The sequence below is a fragment of the Gorilla gorilla genome, chromosome X, assembly GCF_029281585.2.
Source record: "Gorilla gorilla gorilla isolate KB3781 chromosome X, NHGRI_mGorGor1-v2.1_pri, whole genome shotgun sequence".
NCBI lineage: Eukaryota > Metazoa > Chordata > Mammalia > Primates > Hominidae > Gorilla > Gorilla gorilla.
The window spans coordinates 56350728-56363516 of record NC_073247.2 but is presented as its reverse complement, the minus strand read 5'-3'; the positions used below and the strand labels follow the sequence as shown (position 1 = coordinate 56363516).

Here is a 12789-nt window from a genome sequence, read left to right as displayed (position 1 = left end):
AAAACCACAACAAAATACCACCTCACACCCATTAGAAAGGCTACTATTAAAAAATCAAATAACAAGTGTTGCTGAGGATGTAGAGAAACTGGAACTCTTGTCCATTATTGGTGGGAATGTAAAATGGTGCAGCCACTAGAGAAAACAGTATGGTGGTTCCTTAAGAAATTAAAAAATAGAATTACCATATGATCCAGCAATTCATCTCCTGGATATACATCCAAAAGAATTGAAAGCAAATGGTGAGTTTCATGTTTTATAGATATTTTTGAAAAACATTATTTTTTTTTAACTTTTATTTTTGGTCCAGGGAAACATGTGCAGATTTGTTATATAAGTACATTGGGTGTCACGGGGCTTTGGTGTACAAATTACTTTGTCACCCAGGTAATAAGCATAGTATCTAGCAGGTAGTTTTTCAATCCCCACCCTCCTCTCACTATCCACTCTCATGTAGGTCCCAGTGTCTGTTGTTCCCTTCTTTATGCCCATGTGTACTCAGTGTTTAACTCCCGCTTATAAGCAAGAACATTCAGTATTTGGTTTTCTCTTCCTTAATTAGTTCACTTAGGATAATGGCCTCCAGATCCATCCATATGCTGCAAAGTACATGATATCATTCTTTTTCAGGGCTGTGCATTTGAGAGGAAGATGAATTCTGTTATTGTTTCAAATAATTTATTGATTTCTGTCTTAATTTAATTGTTTGCTAAAAAGTCATTCAGGAGCAGGTTCCTTAATTTCCAAATAATTATATAGTTTTGAGCAATCTTCTTAGAATTGATTTCTGTTTTTATTGCACTGTGGTCTGAGAGTGTGGTTGGTATGATTTCGGTTTTTTGCGTTTGCTGAGCATTGTTTCATAACTGATTGTGTGGTTGATTTTAGAGTATGTGCCACGTACAGATGAGATGAATGTATATTCTGTGGTTTTAGGATGGAGAGTTCTGAAGATGTCTGTTGGGTCTATTTGGTTAAGTGTTGAGTTCAGGTCCGAAATATCTTCATTAGTTTTCTGCCTCAACGATCTGTCTAATACGGCCAGTGGGGCATTGAAATCACCCACTCTTATGACGTGGTTATCTAAGTCTCTTCAGAGGTCTCTAAGAACTCGCTTTATGAATCTGGGTGCTTCTGTGATGGGTGCATATATATGTAGGATAGTTAGGTCTTCATGTTGAATTGAACCCTTCACCATTACATAATGCACTTCTTTGTCTTTTTTGATAATTGTTGCTTTAAAGTCTGTTTGGTCTGAAATTAGAACAGCAACCCCTCCTTTTTTCTGTTTTCCATTTGCTTGGTAGATGTTTCTCCATTCCTTTACTTTGAGCCTGTGGGTGTCATTGCATGTGAGATGGGTCTCTTGAAGACAGCCTACAGTTTGCCCCTTTATTCAACTTGCCACTCTGCCTTTTAACTGGGGCATTTAGCCCATTTGTATTCAAAATTAATACAGATATATGTGGATTTGTTCCTGTCATAACGTTGTTAACTGGTTATTGTGCAGACTTGTTTGTGTGGTTGCTTAATAGTGTCAATGGTCTATGTACTTAAGTGTGTTTTTGTGGTGGCTGGTAATGGTCTCTCCTTTCCATAGTTAGCATTCCCTTCAGGACCTCTCTTTTAAGGCAGGTCTGGTGGTAACAAATTCCTTCAGTATTTGCTCGTCTGAAAAGGACCTTATTTCTCCTTTGTTTATGAAGCTTATTTTGGCTGGATATAAACTTCTTGGTTGGAATTTCTTTTCTTTAAGAATGCTGAATATAGGTCCTCAATCTCTTCTGGTGTGTAGGGTTTCTTCTTCTTCTTCTTCTTCTTCTTCTTTTTTTTTTTTTTGAGATGGAGTTTTGCTCTTGTTGCCCAAGCTGGAGTGCAATGGCACGATCTCAGCTCACCGCAACCTCTGCCTCCCAGGTTCAAGCAATTCTCCTGCCTCAGCCTCCCGAGTAGCTGGGATTACAGGCATGTGCCTCTATGCTTGGTTAATTTTGTATTTTTAGTAGAGACAGGGTTTCTCCATGTTGGTCAGGCTGGTCTCAAAATCCCGACCTCAGGTGATCCACCCACCTCAGCCTCCCAAAGTGTTGGGGTTACAGGCGTAAGCCACCGTGCCTAGCAGCTTGTAGAGTTTCTGCTGAGAGGTCCGCTGTTAGCCCAATACAATTCCCTCTGTAGGTAGTCTGTCCCTTCTCTCTAGCTGCCTTTAATATTTTTTCTCTCATGTCATCTTTGGAGAATATGTTTTCCAAGTTGCTTCCTCTCCCTCTCTTTCAGGGATGTCAATGAGTCATAGGTTTGGTCTCTCTGCATAATCCCATATTTCTCCAAGGTTTTGTTCATTCTTTATTATTATATTTCCTAATTTTTGTCTGAACTGAGTTAATTCAGAGAACTCATCTTAGGGCTCTGAGATTCTTTCCTCAGCTTGGTCTATTCTGCTGTTAACACTTGGAATTGTATTATGAAATTTCTGAAGTAAGTTTTTCGGCTCTATCAAATCAATTTGGTTCTTTCTTAAAATGGCCATTTCATCTTTCAGCTCCTGTATTGTTTTATTGTGTTCCTTAGATTCCTTGGGCTGGGTTTCAACTTTCTGCTGAATGTTGATGATCTTCCTTCCTATTTAATAATCTGAATTCTGTCTGTCATTTCAGTCATTTCAGCCTTGTTAAGAACCATTGCTGGGGGGCTAGTGTGGCCATTTGAAGGTAAGAAGACACTCTGGATTTTTGAGCTGCCAGAGTTCTTTTGGTGGTTCTTTCTCATCTGTGTGGGCTGATGTTCCTTCAGGCTTTGAAACTGCTGTCCTTTGGATGGGGTTTTTTGCTTTTATCTTCTTTGATGTCCTTGGGGATTTTATTGTGGTATAAGGTGGGTTCAGCTAACTGACTTCATTTCTAGAAGATTTAGGAGGCCAAGTCTCAGTTCAGCACCCCTTATCTGCATGCTCTAACTCTAGGGGTCTGGTTTGAGGGCCTTGGCTTTGTTCTCTGGCCCCTTGAGGTTAGGAACCTGCTGTGCTGGAGGGGCCAAGGTGTTCCTGGTCCACTGGCCACAACATTGTGGGTGGTGCCAGCCAAAGCACTTTGTCTGGGTGGTGGCAGCAGGATCCATGCTTGCTTGTGTGTGCCAGTAGCCATGGTAGCATGGTAGGGTTCATGAACTTCAGCTGGTGCAGGGCATTGGGGAGAGCAGGGCATTGTTCTTGCACACACTTGCTGCAGCAGTAACAGCAGCAGGGGTGGGGTGCTGGTGGGAGTGGGGTTGCTGGCATCTGTGTGGGTGTTCACATGGGTGGCAGCTGTGTCATGATCAGGGTGGGGTTGCCAGTGTTTGTGTGTGCATTTGTGCTGGCAGTGATGGTTTGGTGGGGTGCCTGTGTGTCAGCAGGCAGGGGGACATTGGGGTGTGCTTGCACTGGCAGTGGTGGTGCAGAGAGGTACATGCTGGTAAAGTGGTGGTGGGAGGCCATGGGTGACTGCGTGCTGGCAAAGAGCTGGGGGCAGGCCGAGGTGCAGGGATCCTGTGTGTGGGCTGGCGCGTGTCAGTCGGGGCTGGTCTGCTGGTGTTCTCCAATGGTCAGTCATGGTCTTCCAGCAAAGAAGCTAGGATGAGGGCCCCTGGGAAGCACTCTGGTTGGGCATGTGGCTGCAAGTGGGAGTGGCCAGACTGGGGTCCCAGGAGAGGCCAGCAGACAGTGGGGCACTCAGATAGTACTGGCCTTGTCCCACAGGCAAGACCGCCCAGCTCTGCCCAGGTCTGACAGTCACCCTAAGGCTAAAGTCACCTAGAGGAGTACAGAGAAACTTGGGGGAGGGGTGTTCCTGGCCATGCTCCACTGCAGATGTTCTTGCACCAAACGCTCTGGGCTCCACTCAGGCTGGAGTCCTGCACCTGCCACCTCTCTAAGCAGCCCTTCCTGTGAGCTCAAGAGTCCGTGTGTTTTGTGGGGTTTTCTGCTGCTAGAATTCCAGAAGTCGTCCATGGCAAAAGCAAGCCATTTCCCACCTGTTCAACTCATCCCTTCCCCAGGGGTCACTGGGACCCAGGAAGGAATTCTGGTACTTAGCAGCAATGTGCAGCCTTCCCAGCTTCCTCCCCCTTCAGGCCAACATCTGCAAACTTCTGTCCACTCTCAATGCCTTCCCTCTGAATATCTGCTCAGCATGTGTGTCAGTGTTCCTGATGTCGTGGTGTCTCGCTGGGAGATGTTCCTCCTGGCTGTGTCTAGTTGACCATCTTGGCTCCTCCTTCCTATATTTTATCACAATAAAAAAACTCATCAGTAATTTCAGTTATTGTTTAGGACTTAAAATATTGGGCAGGAGGATTATATTATTACTGATATAGTTTAGACTTACTGGCTCATGGCAATAATAAAAATAGGATTGTTGTAGTTGATTTTATTATTTTTATATTCTCAACAGACAGTACACTCCATTACTGCTTGCATCCAGATCATATTGCTTTCCACCACCCAACCCTCCATACACCACTACTGTTCAGTAGTCATTTATTGATGAAAGAAGGCATCCTGAAGGTACATTAAAATATGACTCCCCATGGGTTAGGGATTCTCAACTATTGTATTTGAGAAGTTACCCTTTTATTTTCTAAATTCGCCCAACAAAGTCCTTTGGTCAAGGATTCTTCGTGCCTCTGAAATACCTTGCGTATCATGAATAGACAAAGCCCCTTCTCTTGTGGAGTCTGCATGCCTTGTATAGGGGAGAGGCAAAGTTTTTAGATCACCAGACTAGTAATGGAGCAGGGAGTAAAGGGGGATGAAGAAATTTATGGAAACTCTTGAGAAGGAACCATGCTGGTGGTGTCCTCCTACATCCCTTTACATTTAGAAGAGTCATAGATAGTCAGTCATGAATATCCATCAGATACCATTCTATCTTTGGTAGAGTTGAGAGATGGATAGATTTATCACAAAGTAGTAGATCATGGTCCTTCCTCTTATTTTTACAGGTTTCAAACAGATATAATGCGCTGAATTCAAATCAAAGCTCCATATTCCCCCCACATCACTGATGTATTAATATTTCTGTTTATCTTATTAGCATTTACAGCCTGTTAATCTTTTTTGTGGGTTGCATTAGCAAACAGATCCATGTCAAAACCAAAATGAACCGTGGCTTCCCATCTCACTCAGAGTAAAAGCATGTAAGGCCTTATACCATCTCCACCCCTTTCCACCAAAACAAAGTTTACACACATGCACACATGCACACACACACAACACAACTCTTTCCCTTCAACTCTCTCCCTCTCTTACTTCTGCTGTTACTAGGTACATTGCCTAATCTGCTGTTCCTTGAACTTGCCAGGCATAATCTTGCCTCAGGGCCTTTGCACTAACTGTTCCCTCTGCCTAGAACACTCTTCTTCCAGATATCTAAATGGATCACTTCTTCAAATTTTTGCTGAAACATCACCTCAATGAGGTCAACTCATCAAAGTTAAAGCTCCCCTCCCCGCCCCACATACACAATTCCTACTCTCTTCCCTGCTGAATTTATCTCCATAGCATGCATCATCATCTAATAAACTATTTTTCTCCCCTGACTGCAATGTAAGCTGCACGAAGGCAGGAATTTTTGTCTATTTTGTTTACTGCCACGTCCCTAGCATAGAGAACATACCTGACCAAAAAAAAAAGGTACTCATTAAATATCTGTTGAATGAATAAATAGATAGGAAAAGAAAAGGAAAAAATAAAAGAAGAAAAGAGAAGAAAAAAAACACTTCAGAAGATATTCCAGATTCAAGAAGATACAGCCAAATAGTGGTCAATACACCAGTTTTCTTCCTGCTCTCATTTTTGCTTCCTCTGATGGGCTAGGTAAGGAAGATAAGAATAAATAAGACATTTGTAAGAGCACTTAAAAATTCCAAAGAGCTATTTTTTTTTTTTTTTGAAATGGAGTCTCATTTTGTCGCCCAGGAGAGCAGTGGCACAATCTCGGCTCACCGCAGCCTCTGCATCCCAGATTCAAGCCATTCTCCTGCCTCAGCCTCCTGAGTAGCTGGGATTACAGGTGCACAACATCATGTCTGGCTAATTTTTGTATTTTTAGTAGAGACGGGGTTTCATCATGTTGGCCAGGCTGGTCTCGAACTCCTGACCCTAAGTGATCTGCCCTCCTCGTTCTCCCAAAGTGCTGGGATTACAGGCATGAGCCACTGCACCCAGCCCAAAGTCCTTTTATATACAATGTCTGGTTTGATCAAAATGTTAGACTACATTCCTGGAGACGAGGTCTACTGGTAGAATGTGACAGTTTTATGGTTGCATTTTAGTTCTCATTTAAACGAACTAAATTCCTGCAAGAAACAGCCCATTTACTTATCAGAGAGCCAAGACCTTCCACTTATTTTGTTTTAAGGAATGTGTGTTCCTCACTGTTTTCTATTTAGTCCTGCCTTTATGCCTTTACTCGTGCTGTTCCTCTCATAAGAAAGGCTTTCCCTGTCTATCTATCTAAATGCTATGCATTCTTCACGGTCCATGTTGACAGGGTGGAAGAGGAGCAACATACTAGTATGCATTAATAAATAAATTCTATTATTCTTCAATTACAAATTTCACCTGCATAACCTGCTTCTTGTAATGTGAAGAGAACTTTTAAATATAGCGTTCACTGGGAGGGAAATGCTTTGTCAGCTGTTTTCCCAATGCCCAGTGGTTTCACCATGAACCATTCCTGGCACATGGTGGGTACTCAATTAATATTTGATACTTGAATAAGCCAATGATTCGGAGTCTCTGTATAGTCAGAATTCAGCTTAATTATGCCTTGAACCATTAAGAAATGAAACTGCATCAGAGCTCATACACTGAGTTAGAAAGCCAGCACAATTCTATGACAAGGCATATTTTCATATTCCCACATCCTCTCAACATACAGCCTCCTAATTGCCTTCTGCGCTACCCCACAGTATGCACATAATGCCATGCAATGGGCTTGCTTTGTGCAGATCCCCTTTATGCGTAACCATGGCAATGCTGTCTACTTCATACTTGAAGTGTCTGGAGGACTATGGCTGTGAATGTTAACTCACTGTATGATGACTTAATGACTTGCTTTGCATGCAGAAGGGCCCAGTACATTTTGGATTTTTTAACCATCATAATCAGAACACTTCCTCTGTTTCTTCCATGAAGTAAAACACCTATTTACCAAATAGGCTAGAATAAAAATTCTAGACTCCCCAAACTGACATATGAAGACAATGTCTGGCTCTAAAATCTGAGGATAAAAGACTCAGGGATTGTCCTCAGAGCTTCTATTATCATCTGATATCTAGACATTGGCAGTGGAATTCCTGTCACCATTTTGCACAGAAAGAATCATGTCGTGGCAATGCTAAAGGTACAGAGGATACAAATGTAGTGCACCCTGTACATTTTGTCTCTCACAGGTTCTAGCTATGACATGTGGCCAAGTTCTCCATGCAAGAAGGCATATTTCCCTCCAGGTTTTGCATTTATTTTTCATGTGAATATTTGGATGCTTCCAGAATCCCACCCATATGCCACTAATCTGATCAATTTTAAGCCAACTCTTCCTTTACTGTTAATTGGAAATAGAAAGTATGGTGAAATACCGAATAAGGCAAGCCATCTTTTAAAACACACACACACACACACACAAACACACACACAAACACACACACATTTTCATATTCTGACAAACTATACAAGATTTTGAAATCAAACCCACATCTCGCTTTTGATCTGTTCATAATTATGTCATTATGTAAACACTTTGTGAGAAATTCATAGATAGTTTATGTTAAAAATGACTCAAATTTCAATTGCATTTTAATTAGTTTCTTTATAAACCTATTGCAGGTAAATTTTCATAAAAGTTTTTATAATTTCCTTTAGGAAGAATATACAGAATGTGGAAGTAGTCTAAAACTCAGATCAAGAACAAAACTGGTATGTTTTAGATTAACTTTAAAAAGTAATAAAAGAAGTCCAAGTTAGGGAAAGTTGATACATTATTCTAAACTTATAGCATCTTCAAAGAAAGGTGAAATACAATTTGGTTCATTGTTGTGTCAGTCTTAATTTTTACTTGGAATATAGCTTATGTGTTGCAATTTCAGCACCATATAGAATCTAAATTCTTCACGGCAGAATTTCTTTTTTTAACTATATAACTTACCTTCTTTAAAACATTGTGTATATTTATGATTCTTTGTATATATGGCTCTAGGAATGGTGATTCATACCTTAAAATTTTTCTGAATTTTGTTTCTTATTCAGTGAGAACATTTAAAAGAATAATAATATGGCTTATCGTGTTTGGCTTCTGAAATAAAGATTTTCACTGACAAAGACATGCTAGCCCACAGCTGGGTTACCAAAACAAACAAATAAGAAGCACAAATAGGTAACTTATTCACTGCTTTAAAAAATGATTTTCCATTATAAGATGAAATGTCAAAAAATAATGAGGGGATAACATCAGTGAAAATGTTGGAGTAAGGAACTCTGAAATTTTGCTCCTCCATAAAAGCAATGCGAAAACTAACCAAAATTGTTAAAATCAACTTTTTCAGTACTCTGGAAACTAACCAACGGCTTTAGCCACATGGGAAGTGTTTAGTCAAGAAAAACAGCTGCATCTCAATAAAAACAGTAAGCTTTATGGCATTTACACTTACACTAGTCCTGTCCTCTGTTTCCATGCTCCACACCACCATGAAAAATAACAGCCTGCCTTCCCAGTACTACAGAAAGTAGAGCAGAGCTAGAGATCTTTCAAAGCTTCACTCAGAAATAGGAGTCACTACCAAATGGCTCCTTGGAAGATACAACTTGAAAGGCTTGTCATTATTAGAGCTCACTGAAACTCTCCTAATGCTAAACATTTCTACCCAGATGGTGGAGGGGCATTTCTCAAATGTTTTAACATCACAGTTGCCTGAAGTGATGGATAGCAGTTAAGGCAAACAATAAACCAGCCAGAAAGCTTAAAAGAAAAAGCTGAGGAATGAGATGCTTGTAGCGGTTTTGAAAAGTTTCAACATATTCTTGGGAATCTAAAAGGTCACAAATGTGTGTAGGGCTTTTCAGAAGCTCAGGAGAGACTTACAATGACCGTAATCGTTCATCTCTGACTGAACATAAGGCTCTGCACAAGCAGGAAGTGAAGGCTAAAACAGAGTTGTAAACTGATTGTTAGAGTGTTGAAGGCATGCCCCAACACACACATATGGGGCCCCTATGACTGGAAGACTTGAAGACTTTTTGGTTCTAGGCATTTAAGAAAAATGCTGTTTAATCATTATCTGACCACTAAGCTAAGTAAGTGGAGACTTTAGTGGCCACAAATGCAAAGATAAAGAATTTACAACATTACTTCATAAAAAGTAATTAAACAGCTACTTAAAGCAGCAACAAGAAACCCTGGGAGGGTAAGGGACTGATTTTCAGAGTTCTCACATTGTATTCTTTGAAATGTCCAGTTTTCAACAAAAGAATTAGAAGATGTGCAAAGAAACAAGGAAGTATGGCCCACACACAGGAAAATAAGCAATCAATAGAAGCTGTCACTGAGGAAATCCAGACATTGGACTTGCTAGGTAGACTTCAAAATGGCTATTTTAAATATTTTCAAAGAGCCAAAGGAAAACATGCCTGAAGAACTAAAGGAAAATATGAGAAAGTTGTCTCACCAAATAGAAAATAAAAAGAGACAGGAATAATAAAAAGAAACCAAATAGAAATTCTGGAGCTTAAAAATTACAATAACTGACAGGAAATAATCACTAGGGGAACTAATAGCAGATTTGAGCAGGCAGAAGAAACAATCAAAGAACATAAAGTGCGATTACATTATCCTTAGCAAACTAATGCAGAAACAGAAAACCAAATACTGTGTGTTCTCACTTATAAGTGGAAACTGAATGATGAGAACACATGGACACATGGGGAGAACACCACAAAACGGGGCCTGTTGGAGGGTGGGGAATGGGGGTAGGGAGAGCATCAGGAAGAATAGCTAATGGATGCTGGGCTTAATACCTGGGTGATGGGCTGATCTGTGCATCAAACCACCATGGCACATGTTTCCCTATGTAACAAACCAGCATATCCTGCACATGTACCCCGGAACTTAAAATAAAAGTTGGGAATTAAAAAAAAGAAAGAGAGAGATCAATGAAAATTATCCATTCTGAGGTATAGTGATAAAAAAAAAGAATGAAGAAAAATGAGCAGAGTCTCAGAGACCTGCTCTATGATGTGGGATACCATGAAGCATACCAATATATGCATAATGGGAGAGCCAGGAGGAAAGAAGAAAGAGAAAGAAATAGAAACATATTTGAATAAATAATGGCCCCAAGCTTTTCAAATTGGTTTTAAAACATAAATCTGTGCATCCAAGAAGCCAACAAACTTCAAGTAGAATAAGCTCAAAGAGACCCACACCTACAAACATTATAATTAAACTATTGAAAGCCAGAGAAAAGAGAGAACCTTGAAAGGAGCAAGAGAGCAACCACTCATCACATACAAGTGATCCTCAATAAGATGAACTCATCAGAAACCACAGAGGCCACAAAACATTGGGCTGACATATTCAAAGCACTGAAAGAAAAATTATAAACCAAAATTCCTATTTGTAGCAAAACCATAATTAAAAAAACGTAGGAGTAATTAAGACAGTCCCAGATAAATAAAAACTGAGAGTTTGCCACTAGCAAACCTGCACTAAAGAAATATTGGCCGGGCACGTGCCTCACTCTTGTAATCCCAGCACTTTGGGTGGCTGAGGTGGGAGGATCGCTTAAGCTCAGGAGTTAGAGACCAGCTTGGGCAACATAGTGAGACCTCGTCTCAAAAAAACAAAACAAAAAAACAAAAAAACAAAAAAAAAGAAGAAGAAGAAGAAAGAAGACGAAATGCTAAAGGAACTTCTGAAAGGACACTAGACAATACCTAGGATTTACACCTAACTTACTTGAGGAAATAAAGACCCTGTCACTCCAAACAGGCAGCTCCACTAGGTAGTATGTTCTCTGGGCAGCCACCAGGGGCCCGACCACCCCTGACAGGCCTCCTAGGCTAGGCTTCACTTCTCAGGTGCTCCAAGCCCTTCTAATAGTACTTTGGTGGTTGACTTGGAGTCATCTTTCAAGGCTTGCTTTGTTTCTCTGGTGAGTCAGGACTTTGATGTCAATGGCACTGATCAGGAAGAAATTCAAACTGGTGTTAATCAGTGTATCCAGAAGTTTCTGGATACTGCAAGAGAGACAATGTTTGCTTTGTTTTGTTTTGTTTTGTTTTTTTCCTAAAAAAAGATTGCAATTACCTGTCCAGAAACCAGAGCAAGTTATCAAAGAGGATATCTCAGAACTACGGAATGAATTACAGCATTAAGATGCACTGGTCCAGAAGCATTTGACAAAGCTGAGGCATTGGCAGCAGATGCTAAAGGACATCAACATGCAGCACAAAAAGCCAGCCGACATCCCTCAGGGCTCCTTGGCCTAAGCAGGCATCTGCCAATATCCCTCCACCTCTGAAGTCAACCTGAGCAAAGGGCAAAGGCTGTCAGCCTGAGAGAGGGCTGGTGTGCAAGGTTTGCCACACATTCCTTCTTGTGGACTTGGCATTTGGGAAGAAGTCTTTGCCAGAGAAGGTGTTGATTTTAGTTTTCTGCTCCCACCAAAAATTTTTCCACTATTGTTACAAGCTGTTAATTTCTTGAGTACTCTATAAAATGTCTATAGCTTGGGTAAACCAAGTAAATTCTTTTTTTGTCTAGCAAAGTTTAGAGTGTTAGTGTGATGGTACCGATTCTTTTTTATGGTTGTTGTGCTTGTTTTTAAATTTTTGTATGACTTATCATCTTTTCATGTGTGTTTCCCATTGTTTGTTTGATCTGAGGGAAAAACTGTAATAGCCTGAGAATCAGAGGATGAGGATTTTTGTTGTAGGCCTCTTATGATAGTTACCCTTCAGTGGTAGTGTAGAAAAATATGTAAATTTGCTCTGTTTCAAGACTTCAAACTACCTCAAGAAGAGGAATCTAATGCAACAATATTTGTAATGCTTCCAGAGCTCTCAAAATGAGGATTTTTTGTAAATAGGTCAGAAAAAGATGAAAATATCCTGGGTTAGTGTAGTAATATTACAGTAGGAACCTTAGGTTGATGCTGACTTTTATTTGGCATAAGTTTATATTTTGTGTGCTGTTTATTTACTTTTTTGACAGGGAGGGATGTAGTGGGAGCTGTGATATGCTAAATGTTGTTATGTTCTGCAGCAATGAATTAGTTTAAGTAATGAGGCAGACCCTGTTTTCAGCAGTGTGACAGTTGGGGCATAGGTGAGCTATGAGGGGCTGAAGCTTGCTCTGATCATCTCTTTCTGTTTTGAGTTTTGTTTGCTTGTATAATTTTTGTTTTACATTATGGGAGGTGAGACATTTTTCCATTAAGGAAGATTGTTGCTAATGGATTTCTTGATTAAAAACCTAAATAAACTGATTAAGTTTTAGGCATTCTTTCAAAGGGGTTCTCGGTGCAGAGATTGGGGACTATTCTATTTGGTGCTTAGTGAAAACATTTTGAATTAATGTACGTGCCAGTTATTGCCAATTCTTTATTAAATTCAAAAGCTTTTTTGTGAAATAAATAGCAAGTTTTCAAAAAAAAAGAAAGAACACTAGTTAAGATAATTACATAGTTAAATATAAAAGACAGTATAAACATATTCTTTGTCATAACTTTTTTTCCCATATATGATTCAAAAGA

At 40.1% G+C, this 12789-nt stretch overlaps 1 pseudogene; it reads left to right on the top strand.

The window, feature by feature from the left end:
• Positions 1 to 3473: 3473 nt before the first annotated feature.
• On the top strand, positions 3474 to 11567 carry LOC101151219 (mediator of RNA polymerase II transcription subunit 28-like; annotated as a pseudogene).
• The last annotated feature ends 1222 nt before the right edge of the window (positions 11568 to 12789 follow it).